The sequence below is a fragment of the Sphaeramia orbicularis genome, chromosome 3 (assembly GCF_902148855.1).
Source record: "Sphaeramia orbicularis chromosome 3, fSphaOr1.1, whole genome shotgun sequence".
In the NCBI taxonomy this organism is placed as follows: Eukaryota; Metazoa; Chordata; class Actinopteri; order Kurtiformes; family Apogonidae; genus Sphaeramia; species Sphaeramia orbicularis.
This window is the reverse complement of record NC_043959.1, coordinates 62352536-62370782: the sequence shown is the minus strand read 5'-3', so window position 1 is coordinate 62370782 and position 18247 is coordinate 62352536.

Below are 18247 nucleotides of genomic sequence, written 5' to 3'. Positions count from 1 at the left end.
TACAGGCCACAATACACTTAAATATGCTTAAATATCCTACAATACAGGCCACAATACACTTAAATATGCTTAAATATCCTACAATACAGGCCACAATACACTTAAATATGCTTAAATATCCTACAATACAGGCAACAATACACTTAAATATGCTTAAATATCCTACAATACAGGCAACAATACACTTAAATATGCTTAAATATCCTACAATACACAAAAAAATACACTTAAATAGGCTTAAATATCCTACAATACAGGCCACAGTACACTTAAATATGCTTAAATATCCTACAATACACAAAAAAAAAACACTTAAATATGCTTAAATATCCTATAATACACGCAAAAATACACTTAAATATCCTATAATACACGCAAAAATACACTTAAATATGCTTAAATATCCTACGATACAGGCAACAATACACTTAAATATGCTTAAATATCCTACAATACAGGCAACAATACACTTAAATATGCTTAAATATCCTACAATACACAAAAAAATACACTTAAATATGCTTAAATATCCTACAATAAAGGGCAACAATACACTTAAATATGCTTAAATATCCTACAATACAGGCCACAATACACTTAAATATGCTTAAATATCCTACAATACAGGCAACAGTACACTTAAATATGCTTAAATATCCTACAATACACAAAAAAATACACTTAAATATGCTTAAATATCCTTCAATACAGGCAAAAATACACTTAAATATGCTTAAATATCCTACAATACACAAAAAAATACACTTAAATATGCTTAAATATTCTACAGTACAGGCAAAAATACACTTAAATATGCTTAAATATCCTACAATACAGGCAACAATACACTTAAATATGCTTAAATATCCTACAATACAGGCAACAATACACTTAAATATGCTTAAATATCCTATAATACACGCAAAAATACACTTAAATATCCTATAATACACGCAAATATACACTTAAATATGCTTAAATATCCTACAATACAGGCCACAATACACTTAAATATGCTTAAATATCCTACAATACAGGCAACAATACACTTAAATATGCTTAAATATCCTACAATACAGGCCACAATACACTTAAATATGCTTAAATATCCTACAATACAGGCAACAATACACTTAAATATGCTTAAATATCCTACAATACAGGCCACAATACACTTAAATATGCTTAAATATCCTACAATACAGGCCACAATACACTTAAATATGCTTAAATATCCCACAATACAGGCAACAATACACTTAAATATGCTTAAATATCCTACAATACACAAAAAAATACACTTAAATATGCTTAAATATCCTACAATACAGGCAAAAATACACTTAAATATGCTTAAATATCCTACAATACAGGCAACAATACACTTAAATATGCTTAAATATCCTACAATACAGGCAAAAATACACTTAAATATGCTTAAATATCCTACAATACACGCAAAAATACACTTAAAATTCTGTAATTAAAATGTTTGTATCTACGAATTGTACTTGAACATAACATGAACAAATATGAAAAACCTGAAAATTCCTTAGTAAAATAAGTGCAATGTTAACAATATTAGGCCTTAGTTTATCATTCATACTATTGGGGGGGGCTTATTTCAGGAAAATTTTCAGATTCAACTTTAGCCCTGATTTTCTGATGCAACAACACGTTCTAAGCACTCCTGTATAATTTTTTTTAAATTTTCACCTTCACCTGTAAGTAGCTGGGATAGGCTCCGCCCCTGTGACCCTAGAAAATGAATGAATGAATGAATGAAGTGAATTCAAATGTACTGTCCATGCTGTAATATTTAGTCTGTCATGTGTCTTTAAAGGGCCAAAGGGGGGGGAGGGGGGTCCCACCAGGAAACCAGAGGAACAGAACTGAGGACAGATTTGATCAAATGTTGGAATGGGATGAATTTTTGAAAAAACTAGTCATTTTGGTGACAAAAGAGTGGAGAAGCTGTGAAAGTTGGGATTTTCAGAGTTAAAATTTTTTTTTTGGGGTGGGTGGGGTGTGTGTGTGTGTGTGTGTGTGTGTGTGTGGGGGGGGTTTGGATGAAGATTTCAAAAACATTCCACAGGAGTGCTTAGAACATCTTGTTGCATCAGAAAATCAGGGCTAATGTGGTATTTGATATTAAGCCCCCCCCCCACCCCCCCACCCCCATTTATCCAGGTGAATCCTAACTTACAGATCACAGTGGATCTACAAATACACCAAAATTAAAATAACAGGCAGAACATTATTAAAATTCCACATACTTCTCTTAAGACATTTCAGATATTCACGTTTTTTTTTTTTTGTAAAAGACTAGTCTGTAAATGTAAACATTTTTGTGTCATTTTCCATTTTTTACACTAAAACAAAGAGACAAATTTACAGTTTTCATTAGTTATAGTTTATGATGATAGTATTTTACTGGTCTGATCCACTTTAGATTCAGTTGACCTAAAATTATTTCAACATCCTTGATTGTTCATATTTTCAGTGTAATTTTTGCATTTCACAAATTCATCCCAGGGCCGGACTGGACCCTTTGGTGGGCTGGATTTGGCCCCCGGGCCGCATGTTTGACACCCCTGCCCTAGAGCAAAAGGAGTTTCAGTCTGCATTAAAGAAAGTATGTGCTGGCATTTGATTTACATTTACATTTACATTTACATTTATGCATTTGGCAGATTTGTGGTAAAAGAAAACAGAACATGTGGAGGTCATGTTTTGAGTCCGGTGGTGAGGAAACATCCAAACACAATGCGGTTCTTCCTCCTGGTATTTGTCATGTCTTGTTTTGGTTAACCTTTCACTGGTCAGTGGATGGCATCCATCCCTTTCTGTCTGCTGTTTTTTCTTCATAATACCTTTGGCTCATCCTTCACCCTCACAGTGATCGCACTGCCAGCAGCAGCGCCTTGGGAAAATGATCGCAGCAAAAATAGCAACAAACATTTAAGTCTTTTTTTACTTCTATGACCAAGCACATCAAATGGAAATAGAAAACAATACAATTTTAGGAAAACTGCTGTAGTGCTTAAGATAACAGGTGTCAAACATGCGGCCTGGGGGCCTAAACCGGCCCGCTAAAGGCTCCAGTGGGGCCCGCGAGATTAATTTACAAAGTGCAAGTTAGGACATCAAACTCAAAAATAATATCATAATAACCTATAAATAATGACAACGCCATTATTTCTCTTGATTTAGAGCAAAAAACATTAAATTATGAAAAGGTTTACATTTACAAACTATCCTTTAAAATGTGAATAACCTGAACCAATATGAACAACCTGAAATGTCTAAAGAAAATTCAGTGGAATTTTAACAATTTTCTGCCTGTGACTAAATGTTTAGTGTCTTTGCAGATCTGACCTATAATGCATGTGTATAAATAAGTCGAGGCAGAATATTGATAAAATTTGTACTTATATTTCTTACCAAATTCCATTTTTTCCAGGTTATTCACATCCTTTTTGTTTGGATAGTTTGTAAATGTAAATACTGGCAGAATTGAATGTTATTTTTTGCACTAAAACCATTTGCAGTTGTCATTATTTATTGGTTCTCATTCTAGTATTGTGCTGGTCCGACCCACTGCAGATTAAATTGGACTGAATGTGGAACCTGAAAGAAGTGGGTCACCCAATGGTCCCACATGACCCCCCAGAAAATTCTGAAAAAATTCACACTGGTTCACCTACAGATAAACCAACACATCCAACATGTTCCTGTCATATCTGTAGTAGTTTAGAACATACAGCCCTTTGAAAATTCATGTTTTTTTTTTATTTTGCAGATGTGCTTTTGGTCCAGCTCTGAGCAGCTGTCTGTCCTCAGGTATTCCATCCACACTGAAACTGAAACTGAAACTGAGTGTCTGGGCTGAAACCCCCTGAACAGAGCAGACTGTGCATCACAATAACTGTGTGCTCCTTCATGTTTGGTCCGTGAGGCCTTGAAATCCAAAAGTCTAGAAGACCAAAAGTCTAAGATCAAAGATCACTTTTTGAATTTTTTTTTTTTTTCCCACAAAACCCCCTTTGGGCCATAACAGATGTCAGATTATGACAGAAGGACAAAGGAAGCATCTGACTGAACTTCTGTTCATTGTTTTACAGAAATAAAAACTTCAGATGACATCACACAGCTGAAGTCAGACTTTAGTTGAAATCTTTATGACTTGGACTTCTTTGACTTCTTTGACTTCTTTGACTTCCTGCTCAGAAACAAACCAAGAGGTCAGCGTTTAGTTAACCCTTTAACTCCTGACGTGTCTGTGCTGAGTGTTCTGAATGTGTGATTTATTCTAAATATTTAGAAAAATTCAGCTGTTTACTCAATAAAATATTTCAAAATGTGTTGATAGAATGGACCTTGTTCTTTCCGTAGACATCTGAGCATGCTCAGTGCACCCCTTGCTGCCTGTGGAATGGGACTAAATCAGAAAGCAGTGAGTTTTTTTTTTTTTTTTCTTTTTGCACTGTTTTCCATGTGTTTTTTTGTTTTGTTTTGTTTTTACTGTTGTTTGTGGTGTTGTGGTGATTTTTCTTTTTTTTTTTTTTTCCTGTGTTTTGACCATGTAACTGCTTTGCACCTCGTTTAACCCTTCATCCCCTGAGACATTATTTCAGGCTGCTGCCTGGTTCAACCAGGTGTCACAAAGCAGCTGGACCCATTTATAAAACAGAGCCCCAGAACAAACGCTACTGGCTCTAAAGTCAACTCCTTGTTGTTCAGTGTGTTCCACTTCACAGTTCATGTTCAACATCTGAAATCTCTTGTTGATGTACATTCTTATTTAGTCCAAACCTGTCCAACTTCTTTGTCTTTTTCTGTTCTTCCACCTGTTTGGACCTAAAACACAGTAAAACAAAAAGGAACACAAGCACAAACTGACAGCAGCTGGAATGAACCTGAAACACACACAAGCCCACAGCAGCACCAAACCATGTCCCAGCGGGTGAAGGCTTCAAACCAGTGAAGCCACTGGAATTACAACTGGAACATGTGGTCATTGTTTTATAGCACAGTCCTGAAAGCAGCCACGGAAACACAACAGACTGTGACATCAGCAAATATGGCTCCTCCTACTGCCCCCTTCTGCCCCACTCTCTCTCTCTCTCTCTCTCTTTCTCTTTAACCTTCGCTCTCCTCCTGTCACTCGTCCCTCCTCAGTCTCTCTCTCTCTCTCTCCTCCTGTCACTCGTCCCTCCTCAGTCTCTCTCTCTTTCTCTCTCTCTCTCCTCCTGTCACTCGTCCCTCCTCCTCAGTCTCTCGCTCTCTCTCTCCTCCTGTCACTCGTCCCTCCTCAGTCTCTCTCTCTCTCTCTCTCTCTCTCTCCTCCTGTCACTCGTCCCTCCTCCTCAGTCTCTCTCTCTCTCTCTCCTCCTGTCACTCGTCCCTCCTCCTCAGTCTCTCTCTCTCTCTCTCTCCTCCTGTCACTCGTCCCTCCTCAGTCTCTCTCTCTCTCTCTCTCCTCCTGTCACTCGTCCCTCCTCAGTCTCTCTCTCTCTCTCTCTCCTCCTGTCACTCGTCCCTCCTCCTCAGTCTCTCTCTCTCTCTCTCTCCTCCTGTCACTCGTCCCTCCTCAGTCTCTCTCTCTCTCTCTCTCTCTCTCTCTCTCCTCCTGTCACTCGTCCCTCCTCAGTCTCTCTCTCTCTCTCTCTCTCTCTCTCCTCCTGTCACTCGTCCCTCCTCCTCAGTCTGGTTCTGTTCCAGGTTTTTCACTTTGGACTGAGCGCTTTAATCGGTGGTGGTGGTGGTGGTGGGGTGGGGGTGGGGGGGGTGTACATGGGGTAGGGGCAGCAGTCACATACATGGGGGGGGTGTGGTCCATATCTAATGTAACAAACGCTGACGTGAAGCCAAAGTCAAACTTCAGGTGCTTTGAACTCCAGCTTCTGTGCCTGTATGATCCAGCAGATCTTACACTAACCATTCACCCCTTCTAACCTGTATCCACTGGACCCCCCCCACTGCTCCATGGGCCCCCCAGAAATGCTGGGCCCCATGAATGTGCCATGTTGGCCCCCCCTTTACAGCGCCCCAGAGCCCATATAATCACTGTTAACCTGAATCATGACTGGCCTTGCATAAAAAGTTTCCCAATATCAGAAATTTTTTGAAAAAACTAGATGTGTTATTTTGAATCTGGATTGCAGCTTATTTCTGTCCAATAGTACTTTTAATAACATGGCTTTTGAAACCATGTGAGATGTTTGAAGGTATTATTTTTATTCTATTGTTTTTAATTGGTAGTGGTTTGTTGTTCTTATTTTTTTGTTGTTTTTAACTGTATGGCTTTTTATGCTTTTTTTTTAATCTGTTCTTGTAATTTATTCTTTGATTTGGGTTTCATTTATTTATTCTTCTGAACAGCACTGTTTTTTATTTTATACAGTTCTATGTCTTTTAATCTATTCAGTATGTTATTCTTTTATTTTGGTTTTATTTATTCTTCTATACAGCTCTTTGGTCCACAGTGGTTATTTTAAAGTACTTTATAAATAAAGCTGGATTGGATATTTGTGATGCGTCCTATTATGTACATAAAACTCTAAATGCCATCATCAGGAACCTGTGGAGCGTTTCTGTTTCTGAGGCTTTAATAGACAAAAAACAATACACTTATCATATAAATGCACATCATTGAATCAGTTAAATGTTTTCTTTGTTGTCTTTAAACATAACACACACAGTTAACACGTCAGTTTCATTCACTTCAACACAAATATTCAACTCCAGATGCTCCACCTTTTCTGTGGCTTTTCTCTCTTTCTGCCGTGCAGTCAGCCGTATTTATATGACAGAGACAGATGACTCAGCTTTGTTTTAGAAATATACATTTAGAAATATACTGCATTCTGCTCCTATTCTGAGTACCATGTGACCTTAGAGTCAGAGTCAGAAGTGTGTGGGAGTACTTTCACTCCCTGTGGGTGGAAATGCTTAAATTTGGTGCCAGCTCCTCGCAGAACCCCCCCACCCCCCACCCCCATTCTTCATCTTGACTACCATCTTGGGCCTCTGTGAAGGCAGGCCTGTCAGATAGAAGCTCAGGGTCAGTGGAGTCTTCAGGGCATCTCCACTGCAGGAATACAGAAAGGCTTCCAACAGCAGCTGGACACAGTCCTACTGCGCACACCTGCCGTACAGATCTGCACAAAGGCTTTTCTGTAGTCCTGCCTTTTGATGATAAGGAATGGGATGGAAAGGTTCAAGATTCACCTCCTTTGACACGACATCATGGCTGAGTCTGTACGGCAGAGCACAGTATATACTGTTGGAAAACCTGCCTCCGATCAATCACTTAGTGTTATTTAAAGCACAGGTGTCAAACATGCGGCCCGGGGGCCAAATCCGGCCCACCAAAGGGTCCAATTTGGTCTGTGGGATAAATATGTGAAATGCAAAAATTACACTGAAGATATGAACAGTCAAGGATGTTAACGTGGTTTTAGGTCAATTCAATCTGAAGTGGGTCAGAGCAGTAAAATACTATCATAATAACCTATAAATAATGAAAAAAGCTATTTTTTCTCTTTGTTTGAGTGTAAATAAAGTAAAATTACACAAAAATGTTTACATTTCCAGACTAGCCTTTTACAAAAAATGTGAATAACCTGATCATCTGTACCAGTATTCTGCCTGTTCCTAAATGTTTGGTGTATTTGTAGATCCACTGTGATCTGTACGTTGTGACGCACATGTATAAATGACAAACTATGGTTAAAATTGCACTTATTTTTCTCCAGAATTTTCAGGTTGTTCATCTATTTTTATTTTATGTTCAAGTACAGTTCATAGATTTAAACATTTTCATGAAGGAATTGTACTTTTTTCACTCAAAAACATTGTGGAAACTTTGGAGTTGATATTTATGAGTTCTTATCCTATTATTTGACTGTTTCAGCCCAGTTCAGATCAAATTGGGCTGAATGTGGCCTCTGAACTAAAATGAGTTTGACAGGCCTGTTCTAGCATAAGCTAACAGCACTAAGCCTAAGCACGGCCTAAAGCGTCCAGATACATGACAGTATTACAATAAACACCATGCTCACATAAGACAGGGAATTCATCAGAAATCTGTTCAAAGGCTTTTGTGGACTCAGCTTGACCTCAGACCTCTTATTGCTTTAAGTTAAACCTTTGTAAAAGGTCAATGAACCCTCATGACAGTCTACACGAACTACTTAAACAGAGTTCAGTCAAAGTAATGAGATAACGAGTCTACACATTAAAGGAAATGTTTCCATATTCTAAGTGTGTTATTTCTGCAGCAAGAACAGAATCCAAACAACAGAAGAGGAGATAATGTTATGGGGTCAGGGAGTTAAAAACGTGACTTGAAATGTGAATTCAATAACACAACTCACACGTCTTGTCAGTTTGATGTATTTTCTTGCAGATCTGCTATATACTCATTTTCATCAACTAAATACACAAACGAACCGTGATATGCTCTTCAGTGTGAAGCATAAACATCATTTACATGTACATTCTGCCTGTCTATTGAGTTTTTCATTAACCCTCTGGTATCCTGTCCAGCAAGGCCCTTACTAAGCACCAAGTGTGCCTTTTTCACACACTTGTGGAATAAATTTTTTTTTTAAAAAATTCATAAACTTTGTTTTTAATTCTTTTAGACTTTTTTCTATTTCATCAACTTGAGCCGTAAATAAAAATACCAAATACTCAATAATTGTCACATTTTTTAACCCTTTAAATGCCCTGCTTGTAATGGAAACAAACTTTTTTTTTGGATGCAAAAAACAAACTTTTTTTTTTTCAATATACTACTTAAAAATTGGATCGGATATTATTAGATTTTTTCATCCTGGCATATGTCTGTGATTAACTCCAACACTGGTTAATTTGCATTATTATTTTTGGCGCTAGGTCAAATGTCCAAAAATACTAGCATCTGTCACCAAGTGTGCGTAAAATACACACCTATAAATCAAACTATTAAATATTATATATTGATTTATTTTTCTGCTGTAATTTGATTTTACTTTTGTAAATCCAGGTCAGTCCTAATCATACAGATCAAATGTTAGAAATAGTGCGTTTTATGCACACTTGGCAGACAGATGCTAGTCTGGTCATTTTCTTTTGTTTACAATGTGCACATTTGAGTTGGTGGACAGAATTTTAAAGATCATGCACAAATGAACAACTTTTGAATTCTAACCTTATTTAAATAGTGAAAAATATTATGAAGTTTTTTAAAACGAAGTGCAAAGTGTGCATAAAAGGCACACCTGGATACCGGAGGGTTAATTCATGTTATTTTTGTTTGTTGTGGACGAACTGCATCTATCCAGTTATATGGACTGATAACTCATTCCTTACAGGTCTGAGGTAATATTCCTTCACACTGGAATCATAAGAACTGAGGGTTTAGAAGTGATTACTTCTGCTCCAGTCAAATTAGTTTATATTTGGTTAATAAGATGAGCTTTTCTCTGCAGAAATGTGCATTCTGAGCCAGGACACTGCTTTGAAGATGGTGACCTTGTCAGCAGCAGCAGCTGAGGAGTGATAGACTGCAGTGACGTCCAGGCCCTGCGGAGCCTCGCAGCTTAAGTCAAGTTGCTCCTTATTCAGAAATGGTGTGCATAACCTTGTTTTGCACACATCCCAGTGTGCCTTGTGGATGTTCTTTGAACGTGTGTGTGTGTGTGTGTGTGTGTGTGTGTGTGTGTGTGTGTGTGTGTGTGTGTGAGTGTGTGGCCTGCAGAGAGCGGGCTGATCAGGCCTTGAGAATATCCTCTGTGACAGCGCATCAGGACGAGCCGTTCTCTCTTCTGACATCCCCTTCTCATTACCACACTGCACTTCTTTGACTGTTCATTCATTGTGTTTTGTCCCTGTCTCTGTCTTGAATGGAATGATGTGACAACCCATGAGCTCTGCAAATTCACAGGCGTACTAAAAGGAGAGATGGGAGCAAGTTCTGAGCAAAAAGAAAGGAGCCAAACAAACAGAGGAAAGGAGTTTTTTTTTTTTTTTTTATCAAGGTCTTTTTTTATTTTCAGTTTTCAAGTCAACGAAAAGAAGCATACAACTTAAACATGAAATTATTACATTCAGTTCCCATCCACCTGCTCTCCCACCCATCCCACCCACTACAAGCACTGGACTGTGGATACATTTATCTACAGCCAGATATAATACACGTACATAAAGAAATATACAAACCCCCTTCAAACACACATACACACATACATGTACACATACGTAAGTTCACATACACTTAAATAAATACATAAATAAGGGGAAAGACGATTAAAAATAAAGTAAAAATAAATAAATATGACAAAGCCAAAAGGTACACAAATATTTAAGTTACCCAGATATGTCAGGAGCTTCCAAGAGTAAAGGATTTGTATAAGTTGCTGTTAGTTTGTATTCCATTCTGTGATGATTCTGGTTGCTTAGATGGAAAAAAAAAAAAAAAAATCCCTTGACTGTTAAAGCTCACTTTCACCGTATGATGAAATTATTGCCTGAACTTAGCAATAATTTACGTGATGCTAATTGTCCAAGAAGTCTGAGCTGAGTTGTCAATGATAATTGTGCTGTGCTTTATTATAAATTTATAATGCCAAGTACACCGTTCATTCATTTGATGTGCACAACACCATGAGTCTGAGGAAAACTTTGCAAATAAAAAGAAATGTACATGACAGGTTCAGTTAGCTGCCTGGGGTCTTGAGTTATCGATAATGATAACACTGTAAGGGTATCTGTCATGAACAGCCCAACTGTCCAGAAAATGGACCAGTGCTCTCAGGGCTGGTTCAGACCTGCAAGGCCTAAGGTACAAGGAGGTTAGTATTAAAGCTCACATTATATTCATTGCATAGAAAGTCAGTACTTTTTAAGGATTTTTTCTTTGGTCACTCCATCTGTTCTTCAAATGCCTCCACTTCGGGTTTGCTTTTCAGGAACAGACTGACTGACTCATCAACAGCTTTGCCTTATGCTGCGTTTCCACTACGTGGAACCAGCTAGCTCGGCTCGGCTCGGCTCAGTATTCCTGCAGACCGTTTCCATTCCAGGATACTATGGACTTTACAGTACCTGGTCGTCATAGCGATACAGCGCGTCTGTTCAGAGTTGCTGAAAACTCGCTTGTTGCGAGTTGTCTCGTCTGAATTTTTACATCGTCCACCACAGACTGAACCTCCTGGACCGACCTTGGTGTAGTTTATCTGTTCTCATGTGGATGAATGTACTGTTATATTTACTGTCCACTTACGCATCTGTTTTAGTAAAAGGGCGGGGCACAGAGGGAACTGTCTGACCAATCAGTGGTCTGCAGTGTTTACACGTCATGGTTTAGTATCACATGGAACCTCAGCAGAGGTGAGACCAAAAAACTAGTACCAGGTACCAGGTACCAGATTCCAGGTCCTTTTTCATAATGGAAACACAAAAAGGCCGAGTGGAGTCGAGTCGAGCCGGTACCACGCAGTGGAAACAGGACATTTATGACTCAGCTTCTCCTTCACCGTCAAGGTCTTGGACACTGACCGCAGATGCAACACCCAACCTATGGTCCACTCCCATAGGTCCACCCACTCTGAAGGAGACATGACATACTTAGAGATCACCATCTGAGACAGGCCACCACATGGAATGGGTGGACAAACTGCTCTGTCCTCAGAGGTCCTGGACCACCACAAAAGCTGCATTGTTCCTGTTGAGTCTGCGGTCCAGCCCGGCTCTGTTCTTCGGTACCCTGGCATAGACCGCCCTGGGAAGGCTGAGTAGTGGGATCCCCTAGAGCTGGAACACATCCTCCATTCTCTTCTCTTAAAAAGAGGAACCACCACCCCAGTATTCACTCTCCGTGTGACACTGAAGGGCCTGTCACTCAGGACGGCCCTCCACTCCAGAGGACTGAGGAACTTTGGCTCGGATCTCCTCCATCCCCGTGGCCCGGCCACTGAGGACTTTCCTAATGACCTCAGAGACCTCAGCCTCAGTGATGAGTGAGCCCTAATCTGAGTCTCCAGGCCCTTCTTCCACTACAAAGGGCATGTCGGTGGGACTGAGGAGATCCAGCCAAGCTCCAGGACTCCTGCCCCCCCCTACCCCAGCTCCATGGCTCCCTTACAGATGCTGCTACAACAGTTAATGTTAGTGGCCGCTTGATAGGTTTATTATTTTAGAGTTTTCTTCCTTTACATTGTTTTTATTTATTTTTAGTTTCTGTTGGATTTTCTTCCCATTTTGTTTTATTGTGGCCACACCCCCTTTTGGGATCTACTGAGGCTGATTGGCTCACAGCTGTTTTCCACACAGAGCAGGACTGAGCTGAACACAAGTGAGGAGAGCACAAACAACATGTCAGTTTGATTTGTCTGACACATTATTTTGAACAAATATCAAGCTTGATAGTCATGTAGAATGGGTTGAGTTTTTTTATTTATTTTTTTTTGGTTCTCGTACCTCTGACTATTCATTGGATGAGTGAGGAGTTGTACCCTTGGTAGGTGGAGCAAAGTATGTGGGAGTTAACTGTAGTGGCACGTTTTGTCCTTTTGTTTGAAATGTGTGTATTAAATTACAGTTTTAATTATGAGTACTGTGTCTTGTTTGTAATAATGTCTGTGCTTTTAAAGAAAATGTAACTTAAGTAAACTTTGCAAAATAGCTTATGTACAAATGTTTGTGCTTTAGTTTCACGGTGTTCGATGATGAAATAAACATTTGCACCAGTCGAACTCTACGCCGTTTCACTGATGCCAGGGGCTGCTACAGTGAAACTCGACGCTGTATTGGAGCCTCTTCTATCAAGCCATCAGCCATCTGCGGCTTCAGCGTGCTACAACTGCAGTGAGAGGCTTTGGTAGCTGAGGGTAAAGTCACTGGCAGAATCACTGAACTGGGTTTAAGTAAAGACTGAATATGTAACGCCTTCTGCTTGGCTCTGTTGTATGAGATAAAGGACATTTAAAGTCATAATCTAAACATTTTATAAATGCTTTCGAGGTGTGATTTCCTCCATGTGTTTCATTGATGCCAAGGGCTGCTACAGTTACATTCAGCTGACTTCATGTCTCTAGATGCAGCCAAAGCTCTGTCAAAGGCACAAAGATCTCCAGCAAAGATATTGAAATGTTTTGTCATCTCTGAAATGACAAATCATACAGTCTATGCCCTGATAGAGTCCTAAATAAAAAAAGTTTTTTGCTTGAATCAAAAAAGTAAAAGTCAGTCAGTCATCTTCTGGACCGCTTTATCCTCCAGATGATCACAGGGGGCTGGAGCCTATCCCAGCGACCTATGGGTGAAGGCAGGGTACAGCCTGAACAAGCCGCCGGTTCGTCTCAGACCGACATATAGTGACCAACAACCAGTCACTCTCACATTCACACCTATGGGAAATTTAGATTAACCAATTAACCTATCAGTGCATGTGTTTGGATGGTGGGAGGAGCCGGAGTACCCGGAACACCCAAGCAAACTAGGGAAGAACATGCAAACTCCGCACAGAAAGGTCCCTGGTGTCGGAATCAAACCCAGGACCTCCTTGCTGTGAGGCGACAGTGCTGTCCACTGCACCACCATGCCACCCAACAGTCAGGATCCAACAGGATTTTGTGGATTTACCTACTGCCAATTATGTAGGAAAAAAATCAGATCATTTGTATCTGTGGTTTGCAGAAATGTACATCATGAAAATCAATTTATTCAGTCAGCTGGGGTGTCTGTAAGCCCAAAACAAGCTCAACTGCACGTGGTTTCTGTGGCATGATTTATTCTCTTTGGCTACAAAACTAATTCTACAATGAGTACTAACTTTTATCTGTGTAGCTCTGTTTGTGTAGTTCCCCTTTACTTCACCTCTGAATCAAACCTTTGCCAACCTAAGGCTGAGGACAACAGAGGTAAATGAGTACGGAAAATTCAATAAACATACATTTTACAATATAATATAGACTGACAGTATAGAAGTGCACTGAATACTGTTCACTGTCTGTATATAAAGTAAATACGATGCTTAAAACATGAGACCCAACTTGTCTTCAACAGTCCATTTCCCATGATTACCCTCAGGTCTGACTCTGAGCTGCTGCGCTCTACATTTTTATTCCACAAGTCTCTGATTAGCTCGTTGCATCGTGGTTTAGACTAGTTACCAGGTCAACGACACACTGCAGACGGAAAAATATATAGTAGCTCCATAAAAGTCTAAGGCAAGAGAGCTCAGATTCAGGAAACTTTATTTATCCCTTACGGTCAGTTCATGTGCAGCTGACCACAGACATCAGCCTCATCCAAAGTGCAACGTGACAAACAGAAATAAATCAGAGCACAAATACAGGACTACTGAAAGCAACTACGAATAAATGCATTTAAATAATCAACAATAAATAATCAATAAATACCAATGCAGACTAAAAGACTAAAAGACCCTAATGCACAGGTGTCAAACATGCGTCCCAGGGGCCAAATCTGGCCCACCAAAGGGTCCAGTCCGGCCCTGGGATGAATGTGTGAAAAGCAAAAATAGATATTAAGAAATTAACAATCCTTTTAGTTCAGGTTCCACATTCAGAACAATTCAGTCTGCAGTGGGTCAGACCAGTCCAGTTCTATCAGAATTGGAATCTTGGAATTGGAATCTTTGTAAATGTAAATATTTTCATGTATTTACACTAAAATAAAGTATAATTTCACAAAAAATGTGAATAATCTGAACAAATGTGAAGAACCTGAAGTCAGTAGAATTTTAACCAGATTCTGCCTGATATTAAATATTGTGTGTGTTTGTAGATCCACTGTGACCTGTACGTTATAATGAACATGTGGAAATGATCAACTAGACAAACAGAATAGTGTTAAAATTACACTGATTCTTTCAGGTTGTTCAAGTTATTCACATTGGTTGAAAGGACAGTTTGTAGATGGAAACATTTTCATTATTTAATTTTACCTTTTTCACTGTAAAATATAGAGAAAAGTTTGGAGTTGACATTATTTCTATATTATTCTGTTATTATTTTCCTGGTTCAGTCCACTGCAGATCAGATTTAGCTGAATGTGGAACTGAACTGACATGAGTTTGACCCGCTAATGCCCTAAGGGTTCAGCTAATATTTAAAAAAAGAAAAAAAAAATCATAATAAATGACTAAAATGGCCTCTGTCAGAGTTTACAAGTGTGGTAGCTGAAGGAAGAACAGATTTAGAACATGTGTCGGTTCTCCTCTGAGGAGCGAGGGAACACCTGAAGGCATCAAAGTAAACTTCAGATGGAACACATGCAGAGGGTCCTGGTGGTGGACTGGGCTTTTATTGTGACACAGTAACACATGAGGGTCCTGATGATGGACTGGGCTTTTATTGTGACACAGTAACACGTGCTGAAGGTCCTGGTGGTGGACTGGGCTTTTATTGTGACACAGTAACACGTGCTGAAGGTCCTGGTGGTGGACTGGGCTTTTATTGTGACACAGTAACCCATGCTGAAGGTCCTGGTGGTGGACTGGGCTTTTATTGTGACACAGTAACACATGCAGAGGGTCCTGGTGGTGGACTGGACTTTTATTGTGACACAGTAACACATGAGGGTCCTGATGATGGACTGGGCTTTTATTGTGACACAGTAACACATGCAGAGGGTCCTGGTGGTGGACTGGGCTTTTATTGTGACACAGTAACACGTGCTGAAGGTCCTGGTGGTGGACTGGGCTTTTATTGTGACACAGTAACACGTGCTGAAGGTCCTGGTGGTGGACTGGGCTTTTATTGTGACACAGTAACACGTGCTGAAGGTCCTGGTGGTGGACTGGGCTTTTATTGTGACACAGTAACACGTGCTGAAGGTCCTGGTGGTGGACTGGGCTTTTATTGTGACACAGTAACACGTGCTGAAGGTCCTGGTGGTGGACTGGGCTTTTATTGTGACACAGTAACACGTGCTGAAGGTCCTGGTGGTGGACTGGGCTTTTATTGTGACACAGTAACCCATGCAGAGGGTCCTGGTGGTGGACTGGGCTTTTATTGTGACACAGTAACCCATGCTGAAGGTCCTGGTGGTGGACTGGGCTTTTATTGTGACACAGTAACCCATGCTGAAGGTCCTGGTGGTGGACTGGACTTTTATTGTGACACAGTAACCCATGCTGAAGGTCCTGGTGGTGGACTGGGCTTTTATTGTGACACAGTAACCCGTGCTGAAGGTCCTGGTGGTGGACTGGGCTTTTATTGTGACACAGTAACCCATGCTGAAGGTCCTGGTGGTGGACTGGGCTTTTATTGTGACACAGTAACACGTGCTGAAGGTCCTGGTGGTGGACTGGGCTTTTATTGTGACACAGTAACCCATGCTGAAGGTCCTGGTGGTGGACTGGGCTTTTATTGTGACACAGTAACACGTGCTGAAGGTCCTGGTGGTGGATTGGGCTTTTATTGTGACACAGTAACACATGCAGAGGGTCCTGGTGGTGGACTGGGCTTTTATTGTGACACAGTAACACGTGCTGAAGGTCCTGGTGGTGGACTGGGCTTTTATTGTGACACAGTAACCCATGCTGAAGGTCCTGGTGGTGGACTGGGCTTTTATTGTGACACAGTAACCCATGCTGAAGGTCCTGGTGGTGGACTGGGCTGTTGTCCACCTGAAGCTCCCAGAGGGCAGACCAGTGTGAGTGTGACTCCAGTGCTGTGGGACATATTTGTACAGTAACATGCAGACTGTTCTTGTCTTTCACAGTTAAAACATTAAACCAACAGATGAAAGAACAAGTTAAAAGGCTTTCAATAAATGAACACTAGAACACTTCAGATCTTCTCCCTGACATTAGAACAGTTCAGTGTCCTCATCAGGTGGATTCTGTCGGCTCCTCTGAACCACACATTCAGCGTTGGCATCAGACCGGAGCCTCCAGACCAGAACACAACCCTCATATGTGCATGACTCCACTCTGAACCTCTGCACCGTGGACCACACTCACTCTGCGGTCATTGTTGTTGTGTCTGAAATCGAAAATCATGTCTTTAGTTTCTGAGACATTTATCATGAGACATACTAATGAAAATGTCAGTCAAGTGCCGCTGTACCTTTAATTTGACCTGACGTAGGATATAGGGCGTCTGACTTTAGTATAAAAATAACATTGAGAGGATCAGGAAAAATCCTCCTGGTAGTGACGAGCAGCACAACATGCATTCACCACCGCTCCAGTAAGAAATGAAGCTGATGCTGCTGTTATTTTCTGCACGCTCAGCATATTCTGAGGGAAAAAAATGGGTAAGGGAACTATTTAGTGTATTTTATGAGCAACAAAAGCAGAGGTCTGAGTAAAGATAATGTGTTTGTTTCCCCACCTGAGTGTGCGATGGAAATGCTTTAAATGGCTTATGCTCAGATCAGGTGACGTGGGAATACTTCTCAAATACCGGTTGGATCTGCATCCACCAAATTAAAAACAGCTCAGTTCAATCACGGGCAGCAATTAGCGCAGCAGAGCCCCCCCCTCCCCCCCCCGTTCTTTGTGGGTGTGGGCGCGCCCCTGCTGCGGTGCACACTGCAGTTTGCTCCTCTGTCAGCTCTCCCTGTGGCCGTGTCGGCTCTCCTTTATGAATAGCTTAACAGCCGCTGTAGATCACACTGAAACCAATTACTGAGGTGAGTCCAAAGGAGCTCACATTGAACTTGCATGAATTCCCATCCAGAAGAGCCTCAGCTTGTTGTTAGTGTTATATGACTGAGGTGCTGTGAGCAGATCAGAGGCATTTTTCATAATCCTGATTAAGAGGGGATCCCAAATTACGCTTCGATCCTTTGATCACAGTAGGTGGTTCTGTTGTTTTTCGACTCAGCAGGATGATGACTAGAGTTTTGGGAATTATACACCAAGTCAATGCCAGTTTTTCAATAGTGGGCATAAAATATTGAAAAGTCTCATCTTAAAAATAACTTGGTTTCATTCAAGGCAGTGGGTTGGATTCTGACACTGGTGGGGACACTACAGTGCTCCACGGCAGCAGTCTGGAAAGTTCATACTTTTTTGCATTTGTGATCATAATTTCATGTCATGTCGAGCTGATCAAACAAGTAAACAATCACAGTCAGAAAAAAAAGTCAGTAATGGACAAGTTTATAATGCATATCTGAATATGTAAAGACAATACAAGAATTTAATGCATTCTGCAAAGTTATTCTGATGACGAACATATGCTTTATTATTGAACCAACTGGGAATGTACAGCCTCTGCTC